The sequence below is a fragment of the Chiroxiphia lanceolata genome, chromosome 1 (assembly GCF_009829145.1).
Source record: "Chiroxiphia lanceolata isolate bChiLan1 chromosome 1, bChiLan1.pri, whole genome shotgun sequence".
Lineage (NCBI taxonomy): Eukaryota > Metazoa > Chordata > Aves > Passeriformes > Pipridae > Chiroxiphia > Chiroxiphia lanceolata.
This window is the reverse complement of record NC_045637.1, coordinates 37,581,733-37,607,093: the sequence shown is the minus strand read 5'-3', so window position 1 is coordinate 37,607,093 and position 25,361 is coordinate 37,581,733. Positions and strand designations below refer to the sequence as shown.

The window sequence follows — 25,361 nt, the reverse complement described above, 5'->3', positions numbered from 1 at the left end:
AATTTGCCTTTGTGTCTCAGAAGGGAGGAGAGGATTGAGTTACAGACAAAGGAAGAAGACAAAGCAAAAGCATGACCTTCCCAACTGGGGAGGAATGAGGGACACTGAAGTATATCCCATAGAGGAGTCAGTAGATGTGCATGCATTTTCACTTTCACTGATGAATTGAAAGTAGATTGTTTTGAGAGCCTGGTGACTGGTATAATTTTGTCTTTAATGTATACTGTATAAACCTTTTTTCTTAATCAGCTACAAACCAATATTTTTCTAATGTAATGTAATAAAGCAATTATACTTTTGACAAGTTACCCTTTCAGTATATTGGTGAACTACTGTGAAAATGAAGTGTTTTTGTCATTATCAAAGGGGTTTTTTGGCATTATACTCTTGGAAGTATGCAGTTATATATCATTTCACTTTAAATAGTGAACAGCATATTCTGTAGTATCTGTGAAATTATCTGTGCAATGGTTATGTTTGTATTGTCATTTTTAAGCAATTTACAACTCTCTTGAAGCTGTTGTTATTTAATAAAGTAGAATCCTCTACTTTTATCTTACTTCATAACAATTTTTCTTCACACAGTCTGGCACAACAGCATATTCTTTCTGCTGTCCTGTGGTGGAATCTGTAATTTACCCAGGAAACATACACTGTTTTCCTTTTAATCGACTTTAAATAGCAATCAAACATTTGTAGAAGATAAACTGTACATCAAGAAACTCTGATCTTGGTCCAGCTCACTGAATGAAAATTCAAGTTCTGTTTCACTACTAAGAGAAGCTTAAACAACTTTTCTTGTTTTAAGACAATCCCTTGAATTAGCTTCACTATGGCCTTTGAGGACATGGGCTGTTTCATCAGAAAATATTGAGGAACTTTTTGCATGATCAAGTGCTACAACTAATGGTAAAATATCTCTTGCATGTATTTATTTTGAAACCTAGAGTGGAAACATAAAGAAGTATCCTGAAGTCAATCAATGTCTGTATAGGATGCTGATGAGAACTTTTCTTTGTAAAATATGTCTTTAGTGAACTTTTGCCTTCTGAACAAAAATTTTTGCATTGTGTTAGCAATAGTAAATCACTCTGGGAAGTCACTTTATTAAAGTCGAATCGGAGATTTATAAATGAATAATACTTTTTATTTAACACTGATCTTAACCTACTTCATGTGAAAAATTCAGAAAAATCTGTTGTTCAGCTATATTGTTATTGAAACACAAATCATAAGTAAGTAAGATTGTGGTGGCTTTGTTCGTAATTGTATTACAAGGCAAGAATTTCTATCTGCTTAGGAAAGTAAATGCCCAAGGATGTGTATATCAGAAATTTAATGAGAATTCTTATTAATTATTAACAGCTCAAGGGTGAAAAATTAGATTTTACCAGTGGGATAGGAAAAGCTGTATTCACTAAAAAAGAAGATGCTTTCTGCTTACATTCCTTCAAATAAAAAAACAACAGCTTCTAACAGACTTTCTATAGGGATATATCAAATACAGTCTTTCTGTCCTGTTTTCTTTATCAAAAGCTTTGGCCACTGTGGACATTTTTGACCATGTTTTGAGAAAGTACAAAATCATTCAGTAGCTTCAGACTTGTTAAAAACCTAGCTTTTCAGGTCTTAGCTTTTTAAGACAGAGAAGTGCACCATGATGGAAACTGAATTTTATATAGTGTGTCTGAATGAAGAATTAAGCCAAGTCTGCTTCATGTGATTTATGTAAAAAGACTCGTGATGCATTGTTGCCTCTCAGTAATGCAAAAGTGTACATTTCTTAAGATAAATGTAAAAACCTTGTAGAATTCAATCATAAAGATGAGCTATGAAACTTTGTAAATATTCCCTTTATGCTAAATTAGCCTCTTTCTTATATAATTCCACCTTATTTTATTGCCTTTACTTGTTGTCTCTTTGTTCATGCTCTCAGATGCATTTCTAATGTGACTCTCATGTGGGTTGTGTAGCACCCTGTGCTATAGCTGATATTTCCAAGCAGAAAGAGACTTGCTTTATCAGCTGTTGATTGATTTTTCTGTTGTTCACTTTTATTTTTCTGTTAAAAGAATTGGAAAGTGGGGCAACATGTTAAATTTCAGGGATAATGCTTCAAAAGAAGGGTAGCGGATCACTGTGGATAGTTAAATGAAGAGTATATTCCAGTCAGATAGAAGAGATTGAGGAAATCGCAATCACAATACTGATTTAATTTAGATTAATACTGATAGTTGCTGCTGTGCTGCTTTATGTAATTTTTCTTAAGACAGAAAACAGATTTCAGCAAGGCTCCTGGAAGAAGTGTAGCGAAACCAGGATTCAAACCTTCTGTCACAGAACTAGCCAGACCATACCTGAAAGACGTGGGAATCAAGTTTGGCTCTACGACTGGGCCACTCAGTGCATCTGGTTACATACATTTTGAAAACCGTTAGGTGTTTCATATGTTTCTTTTTATGAGAAGGGCAAGAGAGTTTATGTGCCCACCAGTGGAAATGAGAAGCTGCACCTGCTGACATACTTACATTGGGTAATATGAGTGAAGCCATCTGTGTGTGCCTGCTGTTTCCATGTTTAACTTTCTCTTCCCATGTTGGAAAGTGTAGAGAAACACTCATAAAAACCTCTCAATGTAAATAGTGACTGTGTGAATGTCAGAGAGGGGGCACCTTATTTGCTTCTGCCTCAACAAAAGAGAAATGCAGGGGAACATATCTTCTCAGTTGCATGTTATTCCCTTCCTTTGTGCCAAATTTGCATGTTTTCCCTTTTGTTTAAAACCAGTGGAAGGTTGCCTGTATTGCACAATTTCAGTAACCCTGGATGTAAATTCAGATCACAAATCCTCAAAGCAGTTAACAAAATCACTGCAACAAACCTCCCACTGAATCCTGCTGGGGCTCCTGAGAAAAATAATTAATCTCAAACCTACTTATTTCAACATTGTTCATTTACTGAACAAATGTCTGGAAAAAAAAGACCTTCCTGAAATAATTACCTAGTTCACGGATTATAGTTCTGACTCAGAAAAGTACTTAGCCATAATGGGGATGCCAGGCCATTTTTGTTATAATTTTCCTAGTGTAGGTGCCCCAAAGCAAAGAGTTAAGCACAAAAGCTGATGTCACTGAGAAAGTGTGTTATTACTTTAATTAATTATTTTAATTTTTGTAGTGATATTTATAGGAACTTGTAAAAATCAGGATCCCACTTTGCTAAGCAAACTGCAAATAAGGGTGCAAATAATGAAGAGACTGGCTCTTCCTTTACAGGTCTTGCATCTTATGTGTAAATGAGGAGTCCAGCAAATTAATGAGCAGCTGAGTTCTATTTGAAAAAAAAATAAAAAAAAAAAAATCAAAAGTTATAGAATCATAGAATGGTTTGGGTTGGAAGGGACCTTAAAGATCATCTTGTTACAAGCCTCCTGCTATGGGCAAGGCCACCTTCCAGCAGACCATGTTCTCAAATCCGACTTGGCCTTGAACACTTACAGGGATGGGGATCCACAAGTTGTCTGACAACCTGCTCCAGTTCCTCACCACCCAGTGAGTAAAGAATTTCTTCCTAGTTTCTAATCTAAACCTACTCTCATTCAGTTTAAGACCATTCCCCCTTGTCCTATTGCTACATGCCCTTGCAAAACATCCCTCTCCAGATCTCCAGATCTGTAGGTCCCTTTAGGTACTGAATAGCCGCAATAGGGTTTCCCTGGAACCTTCTCTTCTCCGAGATGAACAGTCCCACAGCTCTCTCAACCTGTCTTCCTAGGAGAGGATCTCTAGCCCTCTGATCATCTTTGTGGCCCTCCTCTGGATTTGCTCCGTCAGGTCCATGCCCTTCTTATTTTGGGGGCCCCAGGGCTGGATGCAGCACTCCAGGTGGGGTCTCATGAAAGATGAGTAGAGACGGAAAATCACCTCCCTTGACCTGCTGACCATGCTTCTTGTGAAGCAGCCCAGGGTCTAGTTGGCTTTCTGGGCTGCAGGTGCATGGTACTGGGTCATGTCAGGCTTGTCGTCCACTGACACCCCCAGGTCCTTCTCCTCAGGACTACTCTCGATCCATTCTCCACCCAGCCTGTATTTGTGCTTGTGCTGCTTTGTCTAGGTTGTTTTCCCTGATTTTGAACTGTGCAAATTTTCCATGTTTTTGTAAATTTTTTCAGAAGCAAAGTTCAGTTCTTTCTTGGAAATTTTCAGCAGAATGTAAAAAGTCTGGTTTGTGCGGGTTTAAAGATGTGTGGAAAGGATAATTCATGGCCTTGGTGATTCCTTCACTGACAATGAAGACAGCATGATCAGGAATAGTAACATGAGCATAGCCCTGTAAGTGGAAAGGTTGTGGGCCGGGCTATGGTCAAACCTGTTCATCTTCAGGGAGGGAAGCAGAGCAGCCTCCGCAGTGTGGTTGCGTTCCCAGTCTGTGCCGGTGAACAATATCTGCAAAAAAGGTCGGAAATGGGCAGATTCTTTCTTTACAATTGTCGCTGTAGGACATAAGAAACCCCTTGCACAATGATTTTCATAATATGTAATTGTCCCATTATGGGAGATGTAACAGCAACACCTTGCATCAGCTGTGGAAAGAAGGCACTGCTACCTGATCCAGCATTCCTCTCCAATCCAAGTGTAAGGACTTGGTACCTAGGAACCATTATTCACTTCCAATTTCTTAGCATTCTCATCTCTCTTCTTGCTGTACCATCTTTCAGAAGTAAAGTAGAAATAAATGGACGGGGTTCTCAATATGCCCATATGCCTGTTTGATACCTACCTTTAGCTGGGTACATGATTTGATTTTTTAGTAGGACCATCTTTCTCAAGAGCAGTACCTCTGCAGTGAGGAGCTCTGTACCCTGTTCTGATGAAGACAGCTGGATGTTTTATTTGACTTCAAATAAATTTTTCTGAGGTTTGATTTCGCCCTCATCTAAAGAGCAGCAGGTAATTCTTCCTTTGTCAAGGAAATCTGTAAGGAGGCTTAAAATCACAGACTAGGTGGCAGTGTAGCAGAGCAGGTTTAAAACCATCATGCAGTGCCTGCTCACTCAGCAGAAGAAGCCATGAAGGTGAGTGGTGTGACATGTTATAGTACCCTGATGGTGAAAATACTGTGCGACACACTGTTGAGGGCTGCACTAGCCAGCAAAGGAGCTCTGGCAGCTGTGGCTGTAGGTGCATTGGATGGGTTTTGTGTGATGAGTTTGCCTACAGGCACCGTGGCTGAGGGTAATTCTTCTTCTAACAGGCTTAACTGGTCTGAAAACAAATTGGACTACACAACAAAAAACATTTACTTTGGAAATATTTATTTGTAGGAAAGTGAGCTGTGAAAATATAAATCTCTTGATAAACTCCCTGCTGTATTGACATTGATAGTACACAAGGCAGTTTCTTGCTGTGCTCTGTTCTCTCAGGGAAACCAGAAAATCCCAGGAAATACTCAGCTTGTCTTTAAAGCACAGCACTAATGATCTTGTTGCAAGTTTACATCTGACAAGGACAACTTTGTGTTTGCAATTGTTTCTTTCCTCTTGCTAAATAAGTTCTAGGAGTAACTCATCTGAGATGTAACAGGAGACCTGTAGAAGCATACAATAAATTAGCTACTAATTCAGAGGAGCATTTTTCAAATGTTAGAATTTCAAAACAACTTAATAATGATTTTTCATATTGTTTCCATCCTCAATATATTAGCTGCTCATTACATCTTTGTGTTGTCTATTGATCCATCTATTATATCAGTTTATTCCATTCTCCTGCTTTCCAATTGCCCCCATGAGCCTGAATTTATTGGAACAGTTAAATGACATTTAATGCACTGTAGCTGGGAAACAGAGCCAGTAGACAAGCCTATTATTATACTAATGGAGTTTTTTGAATTACGTTTCTCTAAGCTCAATGCTGTCTTCCATAGTATTCTCAAACCTAGTCACAGGTGGGATAGTTTAATATCTTCTGATCTGTGTACAGTTCTGGTTTGTTTGGTTAATGAACCCATGGTTTCAGACATTGTTTTCCTTTATTTCTAAAGAAGTTTAAGTATTTTAAGCAGTCATAAGCAAAACAAGCAAACAGCAAGATTGTTCTGGACTATAGAGGCAACTTTCTTTCAGACATTTGAGGAAGCAGCAGTGCACTGCCCTAATTTCTGAATAAATCGGAATAAAATTAGTTGGAAAAATCCTCCTAGAAACATAAACCAGTACTGGTATAAATGAAGACATTTTACCTAATTTCTGTGGAATTATACAGTTAAAAGCTGCATTCTGTTTGTGAGTCGAAAGCTACATCATTTTGATGAGGTTGAAAAACCCCATCCCAGAGGACTTGTTCTGTCTTTGCTGAGAAGCAAGAAAAAATGCCTTGATATTGTAAGCAGAGTAAATAGAAACATTTATTCTCTGATATTCTTGACTTAAATCACCGATGATTACTTTTGGCTAGGACTTCATATAAGTTTGAAGATGGTTAAAAAAATCCCAGTTCACAAAACTTTTTCAGTTCAGGGAATTCCTCTTTCCTTTTTATGAAATTAAGCTGGAAGTCTCATTGGAAAAACCTTTTCCTCCTGGAGGGTGCAAGGCAATGTTCGTTCATGCCTTGGCACCCATTCTCCTGTAGGTAAACAAACGCAGAACAACCAACCTTGTTCTGTCCAGTGTATAAGCAAGAAGCTACCAGTCAGAAGACCAGGAAAACCAGTTCCTCTGCACTTGAGTAACATTTTTCAGGTTTGCTGGGCACATGAACAATAAAACACTTCGTTATGTTTTTTAGCTATAGGAAGAGATGATGGCTCACCTTAATCTTTGTGCTATCAACAAGAAGACAAATCTCTCTGGGAATACGAGGAGTTTTACCTGTAAATCTAGTAAATATAGTATTAGCAGTATTAGCTTAGATCTTGGTGTTCTGATGGGGGCACTCGTGCAATCAAGCTCTACTGCTGAGGCTTATGCAGCTAATAAAATCCATTGCAGAGGTGACAAAACCTCCCCTGAGTGTGAGCTATCCATGCAATCCTCACACTCTTCCTTTGTAACAGAGCTTTTCATTCTTTTGCACTCCATATTCATGAAAGTGGTTTGAATCCCCCTCCCTTGCACAGCGACAGGCTCTTGTCTCCTCACTAATGCTGGAGTGGGGAGGCTGCTGAACAAAGGAACTTCAAGAGCTTTTCATTTTCATGATCCGGTGGCACAGTTATTCAGCTCCTCTTTCACTGATGAACTGGGTTCATCAACGAAAGAGGGGTTATCTCTACAGCCACAGCCTGCGTGGCACTGCCTGCCTACATCCTTTGTCACAGAGCCTGAAAGGAATATATTACCAGAGTCAACTGTTGTCTTGCATTGCCAGTCAGTCCTACAGCAGCCTGTTTGGAGAGAGTGAGGCTGGAGAGCCACCTTCCCCCTGTCCCCCTGCCTTTATTCATAAGGAACATTCTGCAGAGGTGTCAAGAGAAACTGCAAGCCATACTAGAAAACAGACTGGAGGCCTCGCTTAGGATTCATCAATGAGCTGAATGAAATAGCAGATCTTGATTTGTGCCTTCCTGAAAATTGAATAAATGCAATTGTGGATTGTGTTGTGAAATAGCACCTGTCCAAGAGTATTTAATATTTTCAAAAATCTCTGTTATTTTTAATTCTGCAATTGTTTCCTTTCTCGTCACGTACTTTTTACTGAAATGTCACAGCTACTCTCACAGTAATAATTACCCTGAAGGCATTTGACAAGCTCTTTAATATCTGGGGTCTTTAATATCTGACAGCATGAACTGTCCTGGACCTTTTAAGGAATTTTTTCCTATGGGACATGAAAATGACCAAAGGAGATTTACAATCATTCTTTATAAGCATAGAGAAAGCCAGTCTTTGAGTAAACTGTCTCAAATTAGCATTATTGGGAGCTTGACAGATATTAGTAATGTAATTACCTTCCCCACAATCACCTATTCTAATTTGACCATATAAATTTACTTTTTCTACCCTAAAGGAGACTGAATTATCATCTTTGCGGCTGTATTTTAGGTTTACACTTCAGATTCATTTGCTGTTATTTTCAATTGAAATACCAACAAATGAGGTTGCAAGAACATATATCTTTTCTGTGGTCTGTCAAGCATAATGTGGCTTAATTTTAGGAGTATTTAGATGTAATTCTCTGATTCATTCTGGTTTTTTTGTAAATAAGAAAATCCATCTGGAATTAACACAAAATTTCAATGCTATCCAGTAGTGGAGGACATTCAAAATCAGAAGATACAGCTAGTGAAGATATTAAATAGCTATCTCAGTGTGGTCAAATGGCAGAACAGGCTTGATAAGGAGGATCCTCTTGAGTGTTTTTTGATTTTCCACTTTGAATTGTTGCAAATCTTTGTCTCTAGTATTTCCTCCAACTTACATTTCTACGCTGTTAATGCCACTGGGAACTTTGGATGAGTCAAGAAAATCAGAATGGCTTCTCTGTGACATCCAAGATGACTTTTTTAAAAAGGGGTGACAAACTGCCCAGGAATCACTATAAATTTGTGTTAGATGAATTAGAAAATAGATTTCAGTACCAGGAACTTGGCAGGAGTTTGACCTAAATTATTTCATTGCAGCCTTGGTGGTAGAAATCAAAAATATATTAACCCAGGAGAGGGCTGAAATATTTGTTTCGGACGGTTTTATGTAGAGTTTTTCCTTTTAATGAACAGTTCTCCAGCAGATCAAGGACAGTGTATCTATTATACTTACTTTCCATAAAAGAAAATGTAATAGAAATATAAAATATAGACTTCTGCCTTTGATAACAGTCCATTTCTTCCACTTGCTGTAGAGCACCTGCTGTGATTTCCCTTCCCAGTTTTTAAGAAAAATTTTCACTGACTTCGTTATCAACAGTCATTGATTTTTGGTGGTTAAGGTGCTTAGCATGAGGACATGCTTGATACCTTTTGGGACTGAGTTGTTCCTATAGCTCTAGATTTAAAATGCCTCTCTGGCCAGGAGGGAGAGTGAAATATATGACACTTCCTGGCTGTTGGGTAGATACTGTAGTCAGCATTCTTCTCTCACATGAGCACAAAGTGTTTATGTTTGTATTTACATATAGTGCCACTTGTGAAGGGTGAGTACGGTAATTTCTCACTGCTGTTTGATTAATTGGCTGAGCACCAGGGCTTTTCAGTAACTCTTGTGTTTTTCCTGATTGGCACATCTGTTAAATTCAGTAATTAAACTTTATGGTGCTATCTGCAATCACTTAATTTTATCTGTCCCATTTGCTTATCTGTGTCTCCCTCAAAGCACTGAGTGTGGACAAGAGAACTTCTGAATGTTCAATGAGGTGATATTTATGTGCGTATCTATGAAGTTTCCACCCTTACTCACTCACCCCAGTCACAAACCAGTCCATCTCATTCGAGAAGAAGCAAATGTATTTCACTCTCCCAAATGAGACTCTTTCTGCTATAAATATATCCCTTTCTGCAGTTTGCCTTGATTTTCTTTCTGCCCTCACGCTGAAGTGGCATTTAGAAGTTATATTTGAGAAAGCTAGTGCTTTTGTTAACTCTTTCTGGCTTTTTACCACCATTACTTTCAAATATGTATGGGCCAGTCAGTTTAGAATAGACAGAGTTTACTTGAATTACAAATATAAGAAAGGTCATATAACAAATTTTTCGTCTATATTCTGCAGTTCTATCCTCCCAAAGCCAAAATCAGCCTGGAGTGAGTTCTAAAGTAATAGGAGATGTCTTCATGAAAGCTTCACTAGTTGATTTGTTAGAGAGTATATTCTGTTCCAATTTTGTGACCTGTAGAAAATTCTCCTGATTTGTCAAAAAAAGGAACTGTTTTACCTTTTTGTTGTTCATTCACATCTGAAAGTGGTCATAGAAATATTTTTTATGAGGACTTGCCTGAGGAATAAATATGCAAGAGCAAGGCAGGTTAAGTTGTGAAGTAATTGGGAAAAATAGCCAGAAGTTGCAGAGCAGTTGAATATTAATTGCTTATATACATTTTCTTCTTTTATTTGTATTTTTATTCTACATGTCTTGAAACAAAAACTTAAATTTGGAAGAAATTGTTCTGTAAGCTAGATGTAGATGCTTCCCCATTTCAAAACTGCTGTATTGCTTCTGGTGGTATCAGCATTTCATTTATTGACTGCTCTTCTTCAGATCTGGGCTTGCTTCCTGGTTTCACCTCTTCTGTAGGTGGTAAACTTTTTTTACAATTCTGGCTTGTGCAAAACCCATGTTCATGACATCATCACATACCAGTTGTAAAATAGCCATTGTTTTAGCTTGTCTTATGCTGAAGTTTAGGACTCCCTTCCTATCTTGTGTTCCAGGTGTGGAGAGTCAGTGGGATGCCAAAATGTGTGAAGAGTCATCATGATTTTGGCATAGCCATATTTTATAAGAAAGTGAAGGAATTTGATGAGAGTTGTGAAAATGCTGGGGACAGCGATGGAACCACCCTCATAGGCGGCAGTATCCCCTCTATAGTCCCTACGTGGAAGTGCTGTTACTCACTTGTGTCACTAGTATTAAAGTCCATCAGGGATAGAGCATTCAGTGCTTAGACCATACTGTTCAACAGTAGTTTAAAAATGATGATGACACTGACTTCTGATGAGTAAGGGCATAACAGGAGAGGGGTTGTGGGAATCTGATCAAAATTCCAAAGACTGAGAGAAGATACACCAAAAACTACCACAATAGTAATGGAAGCTCCACAATTTGTGGTGCCTTTGCAGAGGTTTGCTGGTAGCATCTCCACTGAAAAAGAGTATATGTACTTTAGAAAATTAGAGATTTGTGTGGGTACAAAAGAAGAGAAATGCATGAAGCAGCTATAACAAAACTGTGGATGCACAATTCATAGTATAGCCATTCCCAGTTAGTCTAGATGGAAGATTGCAGTGTAAAATAACTTTCAAACTTAAAAGAACTTCCAAACTTAGACAAACCATAACACATATTCTGATGTTAATATCATGCTGAACTTTCTGAAGTTCATAAAGTGTATTGTTGGAACTAATTAATGTGCTGCTTTTTTTTAATATTCCAAAGACCTCAAGTTAGTAGTTTGGAAATTAGGCTGTGCTTCATGTTTAGATACAAATTGGAGATAATTAGAAATGCCGAGGTACCATACAGGTTAAGTGTGCACCATTATTTGAGCACCATTTTAGTGGTGGCTGATAAAATGCAAAGTAAGCTGGACAGAGACGTTCTTTTCCATTCTACATTAAATCTGTAGGCATAAATAGAGCTACATTTTTCTACTTCAGTTAAAAGAAAATGAAACCCTTCATAAGATGCTACAAGAAGTAATCTACTACTGCTGACAGCGGCATCTCCTCATGACTAGATGTGTTAGGCTTTTCAGGAATGAGCTGTCATTTTGTACTTTGTGCTGGGCTGAAAAAGGCAATTTTTAACAATGCTACACTGTGCTGAATAGGTTTCCAGAAATCTCAGTTTCTAAATTTTTATAGGTTTAAATTGAACTGCCTTTATGTTCTGCTGCCTACTTTCTGATCCATCTTCATTTGCTGCCAAAAGGTATTCAGCTCTGCCTGAGGTCTGTGTCAAGAAGAGCTTTGATACAATCTTCTGTCAGATGCAGGCTATAGGATGGACATGCTCTACAGTAACAATAGCAACAAAGTTATAGAAATTTTAAAATATAGCAACAAAAATTTCAGAACAATTTTTTTTGTGCTGTCTGCTCCAGACTTGAGTTTTTGAAATTTTGGACACAATCAAAATCCCCCACAAATCAAAACTTTCTGGTATCTCAAGTAAGAAAGACTTTTTAAATGAAAGCAACAAAGAATAACCTGGCATTTTGGAGAATGTCAAGAAAAGATTTTTCTGCCAGCATTACTCCACCTGGCTACTGTTTCTAGCAAATTTTACTTAGTATTACCTTGTCTTCGGTGCTTAGAACTTACATATTTTTCTGAAAGGGCTATATTGCAAGTCAGTATGGGAAGGGAAAAGGATAACAAATTCTCATTTGTTGCAGTGGTGTTTTTGCAATTTTTGAGAAGGAATGAAAACTGATGCTGACCTGTTCTGAAAACAGCAGCTTGCTGAGGAAAGGGAGACCTCCAGCCCTTTGGGATATCATCATACAGAAGACAAGAATTGTTTCCAATATCAAAATTGTACAGTATTTAGAAGCAAGTCCCCTTTGGACAGATTTTTTATTTATATTGCTGCATGGGAAATTCCCCTCCCTAGGGAAATAGATCATGTGCAAACCCTTCCTTCATCAAGCCTGATCTGTTTTTATTGTGTGAATACTAACCTTTATGATGGTAGCTGGAGGCCCAGCTGTCAGTGGAAATGTGATCAGTAACTGCTGAGGTAGTGATGAGAAATGACTGGAGGGTCCAAAAATATTGATAGTGGAATAGAATTTGTCTATCCATAACTGGGGGAAAGAGGAAAACCCTCTACTCTCTGGAGTAGAAAAGGCTTATCTTCAGAAGCTTAAACTTAGTGTGGTTTGAGAGGTCTTACGTAAAACAAACAACAAGTGCCAGGTCAATGCCATGCAAGTACAAATTCCAGATTTCAGTTCTGCTGTCTTACACCTATCACGATAACTGCTATTAAAGGCAAGTAAAATTTGGAAGAGCATTTACAAATAGATTTTTTTTTCTTGAAATTACAGATTTCTGTTCTTTTTTTTTTTTTCGTAAATGCAAAAATGCTTAAAAACATCATGCTTAGATTTGCATTATTTACAGTCCAGGAGAAAAAAATAATTCCTTATCTATGATTTTTAAAAAAATCTTTTCATTGAGATATTTGTTGTTGAAGAAATTAGCTAATAACTTTTAGGAGCAGCTGCAGGTCATTGGCTAGTGCGAAAATATCTTGTGTAAATATTGTAGCAATTTAGTAGTGCTTATGAATTTTCATATATATTTATTTACATATCTAGGTTTATTTATGTCAATAAGTACTGCCATTTTGACTACAAAAATTAAAATCAAAAGTACAGGTTCTATTTGTTACAGGTCAGGGAGGAACGACACAGCATTTGACTTCTCCAGTTATGCTGAGAGTAAGCCTTGAGTACGGGGAGCCCAAGGGAAATTGGTAGGACCATAGTCTTGAATTTTGGCCAGTCTATTCAATGTATCCAATTTAAAATAACTATGGGAATTTTGTTTTAGCTATCTGATTCAAAGTTTTCAAGATCACAATCATGCAATTATCTTTGCATAAAGATAACTAGGGAGATGACTGTTTTGTAATCTTATTATTGTATTAATTGAAAAAATGGTAGGAATATTTAGTGCTATTAGTACTATTGTTTGCGAAGTTTTTAATTGTTATATCTACATATATTTAAGTCTGCAGATTTAGAAAAAAATAGTAAATATAATTCAGATTTTTTTATCTCTGTAGCTTATCTCAGTCCTTCCACAGTATTTTGTGTCCTCAGTGATGTACACAATTCTCTCAAAATCCAATATCATGAAGTGTGTAGTTAAGTTGGTACAACAGTTAAAGTCCCATCAGGTCATGAAAAGGTGTTAGATCTTCTTTCTAATTCAAGGACAGAAAGCTGACCTATGCAGTTCATTAGACCTTCTGGAGAAGAGTAGTGAGTGACAGAAAAGTAATAGTTTCCAAATGGTAGCTCTGGGAATATTGAGAGCCACCAGCAAGAGTACAAACAGCTATGAGTTCAATTTATGCCATTCAATTTCTAGTCATTAATGTGGTTTAGTGTATATGAGTAGGACAAATAAGGATAAATATTTTAATTATTATTGTGTTTAGGAGAATATTATATATAAAGGCCCAAGATGATATTTTTTTTGAAAATGAATGCAAAAACATTCTAAACTTCTGAGGTTTCACAGAAAACATTGAATATTTATTACCTGAGTGCTTTACTGCTTTTTTATGCTTAACTTACAGATTAATGAAGTATAATGGAGCCAAGCATAGAGTCAGATCCCTACAAAAGCAGAAGAAACATGTCAGAGAGAGAATTCCCTTTTCTTCAGTGCCATATGGGTTTTGTGAATGAGTTGGGGCTGTGGAGGCAGTCACTATACTGCATGGGGATGCAGCTGTAACAGTTTCTTTTCCACCGCTCCCAGTTCTTTATTACTCATACAAACAAAGATGCTCCCCCTATCTAAATAGTAAGAAACACATTCATCGAATCTGTCATCCCTGGTATATTCAGTCATGTGTTTAATCAGGTTCTTACTTCTGTCTTGCTGTTTTTCAGCCCAATTGAAGCAGCAGAAAGCATTCATGATGTACTTAACAATGTGGAATTGATGCCTGCTGGATTAGCATCTCACCATTCTTTTCAGTTTGACAGTTTATTATTTGCTTTTCTCATCCTCTCCTGCACGTATATTCCTCCCATGTTTCTCTCTCCCATGTGCATGCCCTTCTTACCTAAAACCAGATGACAACTGTGTATACTGGATATGTAAGGAGTTAATTTCTATATATATGCTGCATTTTGTTCCCATTAAGTGAGGGCATTAAAACAAATTACAACATTACTTAATGTGGTGTAAAATTATTGCCATATGAGCAGTCAATTAACAAGATAAAATTCACAATAATACCTTAAAGATGAAATGTGAGAGCTTTTAATAAAAAAAAAGAAGATGATGTGGGGAAAAAAAAGTCCTTCCTAGTCCTCAAATCATTATCAGAGTATGCAGGTAAGCAACCATAACAAGTACATTTTATTATAGATAACTTAAAGATCTCTTCCTTCATTAAAGCTTTATGAAGGCTTAATTGGGTCCCCACCCTCAATAAAGCAAATAGAGCTTATGCAGGGGTTATGGTTCCAAGACAGCAGAACCAGAGGAATACACCATCACTGTGTGCAAAACTTACCTCTTGTCTTTGGGCACTGGAAATGACCTCTTTTTCCGTACCTTGTTGCTAAAGACAAAGACATTTCTGACTCCCGAATGAGACTGAGAGCTCTGAATTCAGAGATGCAGGCAACATGGGTGATAAGATGCCAGTTCTCCCAGGAACCCTGACAGTCTGCCTCTTACCTTTGGTGTTTGTGACAGGGAGGGAAGTGCAGACGCCCACTATCACTCACTGCTGAGTGTCTGTAAGGTGCTAAAGGTCTGGCAATCCACCTAGCAAGCCTGAAGTCACGCCACTGGAGTTGCCTTCCTTATTGGTGTGTTGGCATTTTTGTATGAAATACAACTCATACCATAGTTCCAAAGAAAAGTACTGCCTAGGAGCTTTAATTAAATGTAATCTGAACAATCTGGCGATTTATGTCTAAACATATACAGGGTACTGAGCTTACGTACGGAATACACTGATATGATTTTAACTATCTTTTGGATGAGTATAACGTCTGTTTTCTGAAATATCAAGGTGGCTTAATACCTTTTAAAATGTGACCTTAAAATTTACCATCTTATATTCTTAGCTCTCTGTGTGAGCACTGTTGCCTTTGAAAGAGGGAGGCGATACATTGCTTGAGGGCATTTACAAAGTTGCTCCAAGGTGCAGGCTCAGGCTCTGCACAGTGGTGTGTGGTCATCCCTCACCACAGCTGGACATCTGTGACTCTGCCTGACTTAAGGCAGTATTTATGAAAAGTCCACCTAGGAAAAAGACTAGACAGAGGGCTTATTATTTTCATTTTATCTTGACTCCTGTGGTATTTAATATGATCTCAGTAGAAACTGTTCCTGAGTCAGTAGTGTGTATTTCAATTGAGTTGTCTGTTTGTTTTCCTAAATACTCAAAATTTTTAATGTTGTGATATCCTAGCCACCAAATGTCCTGCATACAGATCCCAGGGGATTTCCATGATTCAATTCCTTTTTTTAAGACCAGTGTTTTTTTCCTAAATCACAGTACATTTCTTAAAATGCGTTTGAGGGTCTGTAAAGAAAAGGGCTTTGTTCTGTGGTGCTTTGTTCCTGTATGTGTATTTGTTCCTATGTGTGTTCTCCATACCAGTGTGCATGCAAGTTTTTATTCAAAATTCTGTGTTGTTGCTGTTCTAATGCAGGCTTTTGGTGTTCAGTGAAGATTTTGTTCTTTATGAACTGTCCTAAAGACAGCCTGCCTGATTAAGAATGCACTTAACTTAAAAACAGTAACTCCTTTCCATTGTACAGAATAATTTCAACAAATGTTTACTGTGTAGTTGATGCACAGAAAAATGAATTGGTCAAAACTTTTGCTAATGTCTTGTCCATTCAGCATTAATGTTTATTGCAACACAGTTTATGGTGGAAGTCGTATAGAAAGATAAAGAAGCAGTCTCTTCTTGAGGAAGCTTAAGGCCTAAATGATTCATGTACAAATGATGAGACAGCTTAACAAATTAAAGCAAATCAACAGTAAACTTTAATTTGTATCTTACTGGACTTAAAAATCAGAGGCACTTACTGACAGTGCTTCTGTCCAAGCTTCAGTGATGAGGGAAAGATCAGGTATAGTGGTAGCAGATGTATGTGTGTGTTTAAAGGAACAGCTGCCAGGAGTCTCTTACAAAACTGATAGATTTCTGTTGATATTGGTAATAATTTTCAGAATATATATCATATTGCTTTTCCTTTGTAAATGAGGTTGCAAATTAAAAATGTATTACCTAGCTTGACAAGCAAAGTGCTTCCTGATCATAAGACTTGAAGTCAGTAATGTATGGTTACTATAATTCTTCGACCTGTACAGGAAATCAACAGAATCTGCCTAACTACAAGAAGGATTTTGATTGCAAGGCACTAGCTATGCATATTTATTTATTTAATATCTTTTATTTTTTAACATCTCCTCTGCTGTGGCAGCATCAGGTTGTAAAGTTGTGCACTTGTAAATTTGCAGACATTTCTGTCCGTGGTTTGCGGAATGCACAGTTTGATGTAGCATGCTTGTCTTTGCAGACGTCTTTGTCTGAAGGATTTGATTGAATGAATTGTCATATCAGGAAATTCAGTAAGTCGATTTGTTATACTGATATTCCTGTAAAATACATGAGGACCGAGCCAAAAGCTGCTGTCTTCCAAGAGGTGTTTCAACAGTCCTGTCTGATAAATCAGATTGAATTGCATTCATTTAAGTGCTGTAGCTTGCATTTCCTTCCACTCTCACTTTAGCTAAACTTGAAAGGCAGAGTTATGCAAAATCCCATCACAAACCACATGGCTTGAAGTACAAATAAATGGAAAAGAAAGAGACAGAGAAACAGAAGGATTTACTTGACAGTTGTCCATTATGCAACCTTTGGTCTTGTCTGTCTGTGCAGAGTGTACCTGGCTGATGTCTGAAGAAGACTGCTCCACCCACAGTAGGAATAATTAAATGTCACCTGTACAAAATTATGAATGGCAACATCAGTGCCTGTTGAAATATACTTAATTATTGCCAGACACCTGGAAATTTCACTCCTTTTCACTGTAAAACCCACAATATCTGAACTATGAGTAGAAGCAGCAGGTAGCTGAACCATCTTAGCTTATATGAAAAAGATCAAATCATATCTGGTAAAGATATCATACTTTATACGTTGTTGCAATATCAATACACACTGTGAGGGACTGGAGTGCAGAACAGTACCAAAAGTTGTGTAATTCTTTCATTGCATCTGAATCAGAATCTGATAGATAAATTATATCCTGAGCAGTGGGTCATTCTGAGGCTTACTGACCCTAGAGCAAGCCTGAGTCTTGGCCCAGAAGTGGGAAAAGAAACAATTTACAGATCATCTGAGGAGCATGAAACTGCTTTTTGTGTCTGCAGTTGACCCTTGTGATCCTTACTTTTTCTTAGACATTAGCATCTGAAATGAAGTATTGCAAAGAGGATGTAGGTAACTCAGAATTAACTTTTTCTATTCCTTAGTGTACAAACTTGCTTCAGAAATTAAGTACAGCACATAAGTGCTTCAGCTTATTCAGTTCTGTACATACAAATACTTGAATAAACAAATATATTTCTGGCTTCTGCTATTAATCACTTTATGGCTTTAGATCTAAAATAATTATTTATGATAAGGAGAAATTCTATTCATGATGCATGAAGCCTTTGTCGCCTTAGACATTTAGGCCATGGTCACTCTCTGCCTGGAAAACTTCATCCTCACTTGGGCTTAATCCAAAAGACTTTGGATCGTTTGCATGCAGCTTTTCTTTAATATTTGTTGCTTATGGGGAAACAATTAAAGCTGATTAGGAATTTCCCAATTTGGCTACTTTGGCATAAGAAGATTGCATTGCTGAAACTATAATTTTTCCAGCATATAAAAGCTGCAGTTTCTCTTGCAAGTCAGAGGCTGATTTAGCTGTACACACGGAAATTATCAGGTGATAAGATGTTCTCTTGGAATGTGGGAAGTCCTGTCAAGGGCCTGTCTAGAATTAATGAGAATGGAAGGTTGTTCTGTGGTCTTCTCCATCTTAGGCAAGTGCCCTGAACACAGAACTATTTATTGTCCTTACAGAAGGATGATAAAGGTGTAGGTGGAATAATTCTTCCCTTCCTCCACTTTCAAGCCTTTTTGAAAAGGCTTTTTCCTGTCCTTAAATAGGTGCAATTTTTGGTCAGATTTTAATGGTATAAGACTTTGCATTTGACTCCATCTTTTCACCATTTTCCCATTTCACCATTACACATATGTATCACGACCTACTGAATTTTAGAACTATCATTTGTGTTCTTAACATGACTTCCCATTGTGATCTTAATCCTGTTTATAACTGTACGTCACTGAAGAAGCTGTACATTTAATGAGTAATGATGCTGGCAGGTTTTAGCTCATCAGACAGGTCTTCCTTCTGTTTTTATTTCTGAACGGCTGTCAGAAGAGTGCTGTTTTCTTAAGTAAGAAAGATAAAGTTGAACATGTCTAAGTATGTTGAAAGTATCTTATCTGAATGAGAGAAAAGCAAAGATGTTCTCAGAGGCCACTGATAAAATGTAGAGAGCTAGCTACTGTAAGCAGGCAAAATCCTTTTCCTTTAAATGAAGCTAATCCATTTTATGCCAGCAGAATCCTGGTGTAAACATAGTTTTTCCTATTTATACAGTTTTGTTCATCATAAAAGGAATAGGAATAATACAGCCTGAATTTTTGATGCCACATAAGTACAGCTGCACAGTTTGTCTCAATGCTTATATATTTTCGCTGCACTCCTTGCTTTCCAGTGCAAAAAGATCATCTTTGCAAGATAAAATACAGTTTTGACCTTGTACACCCATCTAATTTCTGCTCTCTCCAGTGAGATTTCCAGCAGGTCTGCCAGGTGTGAGTTAAATTTTCTTTCATTATCAAGAATAAAGCAAACATTGTTACATCAGTAACAGATCATCAGACAGCTACCATGTAGAAGGTAAAATGGGCTTTCATTGTCTTATGTCACTGCACTCTAGTGAGCCAAAAGCAAAATGGTTTGCTTTGCTATAAAGCCACAATATCTCTTCTTTGCCTTTCAGCTCCGGTGAATGAAATCATGGGCCTCATTTAGAGCTCGTCGCTATTGACCAGATGATTGCCCCCAGCCAGCTGCTCTTTTTGAAACTGCAGTGTGATAAACAGGACCTCAACTTTAAACCTGCAAGCTCAGGGGTGCTGTGTGAGAGGGAGGTCTGTCGGTAGCCTGTGCTGCTGCATGGATAGGGAGGCTGGCAAGGGTGTGCAGGGGAATTGCTCTGGTCCCTTGTCCTGGCTATCCAAAATGAAGAAGGGGGCTTCCTTAAGGATTCTCCCTAGAAGGGAAAAGCTTAAAAAAATATTTGCACAGCAGAATGGTTGTTGGAGAGATATAGCAATGTAGCAAGGCCTGGTAGTGAACCCATAAGACCAAGGTCACAGATGTCTTTCCTGTGGATCTGGAATTGTACTGAAGTCATGGGGACAGTGGAGTTTTCAATTAAGTCTTTCCTGTGAAATTGCTTTCCAGTGAAGCTTAAGGCAGGTGCCTGAGTACAGCTAATACCTACTTTTCAATTCTTCTGGTAGCATAGCATCTGGAGAAGATCAGTGGAAAATGTGACTTCTTACACCATTGCTTTTCATTGGCATCCCTTACCTAGAGAGACAAGGTATATTGCACTCCTCCAGCCTCTAAGCCTCGTGTAAATCTTTACTGTTTCCCTTCTCTTTTCATCATATCTTAATGATTTTTGCTGTGGATAAATAGGTGCTCACTGAAGTACCATGAATGAAGATGCTTTGTTGGTGACCATTCCATTACTTTCAATGAGCTTTGGAATGAAGGTGCTCTTATTTCTCTTGTACTTCTTTGTCCTTTCTTCATTCATTTACCTGGGCATCTTTATGCTTTTTATTATCTATTCTTTCTTCACTCTTCCTAGTTCCTTCAGTATTTTGCAGAATTTCTTCTTCCTTCTCCTCTCCCTCTACATTCAGATTATCCTTTAATGGAGCCCTGTGACTAAAAAAGAATTTTAGAAAGAATAAATGGTGGTATTTTTACATTTAATTTTCTTCTTTTTATCTTTTTACTCGTTTGTGGGATTAGAATTAATTATTTTTCACTCTTACTTTATCTGTATTCACCAGAGTTATTTATTTGAAAACAGAGAGAAATTAGTAAAGCAGATATTGCTAATTGTTACAAGAGGCAGATGGTTGCCTGTGTCTTACTCTGCACATGATAGGTTTGGCTTGGGCTTAGTTAGGACTGGAGGTATCCTGTCACCAAGAGCAGACGATAGCAAGTCTGGATGCTTCTACTCTAGAAGTTGTTTGCAATGCTACAGAAATAGACAAAAGAGAAACCTCTGTAGTGGAAACATTTGTTTACTCCTGGTTTTTAGGGTTCTGCTATCTACTACTATATTCTACTATCTTTTAGCCTTTTGTAATTAGAGCATGCTCTCTCTTTCCAAGTCTGCCCAGCTATTCGACTTGTTTTAAAGAAACTTTTAAGCTACCTGCATATTGAAGATTGTTTCTCTTGTTCTTGGCAGTGCCTCTGAAATTTTGTTTCCATTATAGATGGCCTCTCGTTTTATGTCCTGTTGATCACTGCTCTGAAATACTGGGCAGTCTAATCTCTGCTCCTAGAAGACATCGAGAGGAGATTTTTTTCCCCCTTATCGATCTTTTAAATAACACTTTCTCTCCAATCTGTGCAGTTTAGCTGATCAATGGTGTGGCACAGCAGCTATAATGTGTGAGTTTCTAAGAAAACCATGTTAGAAGTGGTTTGTCTGGCCTACTTACCAGACTTTTATATATAACCTCTTCTCAAATAATCCACAAATCACTGACTAGTGTTCATGGGAGAAAATCCAATTGACTCCACTTCTTCTGCGTCATTAACAGACTAAGCATGCACAGATATTTATTTAGACCACACAGCATGTTTTGTAACAAAATTAAACGGTGATGTCCTCTAAATAGCAATGACAACAGTCCTTCACAACATATAGATTCCCCTATCATATGCAGAGTGGAATTCTAAACTGTATTCAAATCACCCACCATGTTCTCATCCTCAATATCATGAAGGGTTTGCTTGCAAAGTGTATTTTAACTACACTGTTAAGGTATGCATTGTCAATATAGCCCTGAAGATTGAATCTCTTTATTTTTGAAAATACAGCCTTTGTTTAAGTGTATTGGTTATAAATTTTTGAAGAATTGGTGCTGTAAGATGAACCATTTTAAAGCAAATATCATCCCTGAAAATCATCTCCAATACAGTTTTATATGCAAGCTGAGAGCCTTGCAGAAGACCAAATCAAATTAATTAGCTCTACCTATGTAACACTGCTCCCGTCTCACTGAACTGACAGCTGAAGTGAAAGGCATGTTCAGACTCCACAGCGCTGTTACATTATTCTGCGCCTATGGAGAAGTCTCAGGGGTCAAAACCAAATAATATCTGTGCTGTCAAAAGAAAAAATGGGTAGAACATACTGCTTTCTGAAAGTTTCTAATGCCGTTTTGCACTTTGACCCATAAAACGAGGGCTATTGGCAAGTGTAAAGGGATATAGGCTTAGATATAATATGCTGCAGATTTAACATTATTACTGCCCTTATGCAGCTAATAAGCAAAGTTGTGGGAATCAGGATACCAATGGGACCAGAGACTTGCTAAGTGGCTTCCAAAAACTGCTTCTATCAGCTGAAATGAATAGCTCCTGCCTACCCACTGCAGTTCGATTGGGGCTTGCTGCCATCTGACCTGGCCTAGTGCTGGCTGTATGGGAAGAAAGTTCACCTGCAAATACTACACATGCAGTTGCTGCACCTGCTAGTACTAAAATGCATGATAAAATGTCGTCTCAGCCAGGGCTTTGAATATACGTCAGAACACGAAAGAACTGATGTAGAACTTACTGCAAGTTCCTTGAAGAATGAGGGGACAACCTATGTAATGTTATGGTGCTGTGGGTTTAAGGAGAGGACATCCTAAGAGTGACAGGAAGGTCTTTAAACTTCTAAAACATATGTGAAAAAATTCCTTTCAAACTGAAGGGAAATAGTTAAGGGTGAACAATTCAGAATTTCAATGTTTTGTAGAATCAGGGCATCAATTTCAAAAGAATTTGGCTGGTTTAATGTTCTAAATAAATATATTTAGCTACATAGAAATAGTAGAGGTGTATTTTTCTATATGCGTATATAGAGATTATTAAAGTTTTAGTTTCAAACCTCAAATCATAAGCCTATCCTAGATTAGGAAATCCTTTTCAGTATCCTGCATTGGGCTGTCGATGATGGTGGCATCAGTTAACCCCTGTAAGGTTCTGAACAACATATGACAATGTTCACTGTCACAGACTGTGGCTATAGTGCATGTGATAGAGTTGTATCTTTCTGAAAGGCTCTTGATTCTTAGCATGAAGATTAGTGACCTGTGAAAAGGAAAACTTCTGAGATGTAAGTCACTTAAGGTACAAACAGCCCTGTGGTGCCAGCAAGGAGGAACAAGAGAATGATGCAAAATTACAAGCTGAAGAATTATTTATAGTGAACTTTTGAGAGAACTTTTGTGCATCTGTATGTATTCAAATACCTGAATACTAATGCATTTGGTGGTGTATGTTATGATTGATCTTAGCCATCACACAAGTCCTAAAGGACAAAATGTTTCTTTGACATTCACTTCTGTACTCAGATCTGGCAGAGAATTATTTTTTCATGGGTGGCTACAACCCAGAACAGGAATAAACCAACCAAACAAACAAGAAAAAAAAGAACAAGAATCATATACCAGTCTCATGCGTGAAGGTGCTGTGTAGTTCTGAAGGAAACTATTTTGGCAGTGGTTATACAGTTGAATGTTTTTCAGTGGTGAAAAATGTATCTGAGATTCTCTGTATTTGAGATTTATTTTCAGTTAAGGAGTATAGAATAGCTCTTGAAGACTCTAATACCCTGAATATTTGAAATTCCTTCATATAGTACAAAATCCAAGCAACAGAGAAACCTGCACCATAAAGTAGAGGATGGATCATAAACAGAGGAGTAAAAACACGAAGATGATACAGAGCCATTTCCTTTGGCCAGAACAGTTTCTGTAGGACAGGTGAAGAGAGGGTTTTACCAAGGCCTGCACTGACAATGATTTTACACTCAAAGAGGGTAGATCTAGATTAGACTCAGGAAGAAATTCTTCACAATGAGAGTGGGCAAACCCTGGAACAGACTGCCCAAGGGGATGCTTCATCCCTGGATGTGTTCAAGGCCAGATTAATGGGGCTTTGGGCAACCTGGTCTAGGGAAAAATGTCCTTGTTCATGGTATGTGGGTTGGAACTAGATGGTCTTAAAGGTCACTTCTAACCAAAACCATTTTGTGGTTCTAACATTCTGTGAATACCAGTAGTTGATTTCAACAGGAGCACTGAAGGAACAGAGAGACAGAGCAGAAAGGTCATGGTACTGGGGCACTATATTGAAAAGCTCCCTTACAGCATCTCAATATTGAAGGACAGTAATAATCAAAATATGAACCTAGGAATCACAGTCAAGTAGCAGAAGATGTTACTATGATTTTCCTACCTCTTACAAAACTGTGGAATTACTGGATCAGTTGGACAGAAACCAAACACTTTAATTGGTTATTTTTTTAAGTCAAAAAGAAGGAAGAATAATGTCAGATGAAAGTGGATAGCACTTCTGAAAATTTATTACAATGGGACTTGATTTTGAATAAAACCTAGGAACCAGTTGTGATTTTTTTTCTTTTTCTCAAACCTCTTGTCGTAATAAAAGGTTGAAAAAATAGAAGAGATTATGCCATGTCCGGACTCTTTGGGCCCTCGGAGTTTGTTCTGGAACAGGGAATCAGCAGCCCTTTCAAGAGACTGATGATTGCTATATTGCTTTCCAAGTCAGTTAAATAATACAGAGCTACCTTACTGGCAGACACCTTAACCTCCATTTACCAGGAAGCCTGTAAAATGCCTTCAAAAGGCAAGCCTAAAATTCATGGACCTAGTAGAAATGGTTTTTTGGGCACATGCAATTTCCTGATGCCTTTTTCCCCTCCAAAGTGGTCCTGTGTTGCAGTCAGTAATTGCCTCTCTCTTTTCTCCCTGTCCCACAGGGACAAACAAGCTTTTCATCTGTCTCCTTGCTCTGCTTCACAGATGCCAGCCATACTCTTCCCGCAATCAGTTATCTAAATGATTAACATAATTAAGTTAAACTCAGTGGAATTGTTCCCAAATTGTGTTTAGCCTAAGGGGTGTTTTGGCTTGGAAGTAGAGCTGGTATTTCCAAATCCCTTTTTTTTTTTTTTTTTTTTAGTTTAGGTATAATTATATCAGTAGTTTTCCTTTGGTTTCTTGTTTTCTTTATAGATTATAATCCTAGATCACAGTAACTCATTTCATGGACCTGTAAAAACGCATCAGAGGTAGTTACTTGCCTTTTCCTCTGAACAGTACGTGGAGTTCTTGAGGAGATCATTAAGAGTTTCTAGTAACTGTAGCCTGCTGTTACTGAGCCCGTGTAAACAATTGCTGATGTGGTCTTTAGAGGTAGCAAACATTTTCTGTGAGTGTGTTTTTGTATTTCTTTGTGGGCAGAGAATAGGAAGAACAGGTTTTTTTTAAAATCTGTGGTTGAGTAAAATGATGGCGTCTCCTAGCTGAACTGGCTGCTTAGATGAAGAACAGCAAAAACCAAGAGTTTTAGAACAATGACATCAGGAAAAACTGCCCTCCCCACCTTTTTGCCTCTCCTATTAAAGCAGATTAACATTAACCTGGTTGTCCCTGTTTTTCATAATCACTTGTCTTTCAGATATATTTCTGTTCCAGAAGTACCACAATGCTTCAGCAAGTCATAGTCATACTGAGACAGTCCCTGACTTGATGT

At 37.8% G+C, this 25,361-nt stretch overlaps 1 protein-coding gene and 1 long non-coding RNA gene across 3 annotated transcripts in view; both read left to right on the top strand.

Annotated features, from left to right (window-relative positions):
• The window catches only part of LOC116798369, a 44,008-nt gene extending 29,711 nt beyond the window's left edge, over positions 1–14,297 (top strand). The window contains exon 3 of the long non-coding RNA XR_004360878.1: positions 13,963–14,297. This is a non-coding gene — a long non-coding RNA (uncharacterized LOC116798369). The remainder of the gene's footprint in view (positions 1–13,962) is intronic.
• The window catches only part of NKAIN3 (sodium/potassium transporting ATPase interacting 3), a 354,927-nt gene that overhangs the window by 46,969 nt on the left and 282,597 nt on the right, over positions 1–25,361 (top strand). The gene's annotated exons all lie outside the window — the stretch shown is intronic.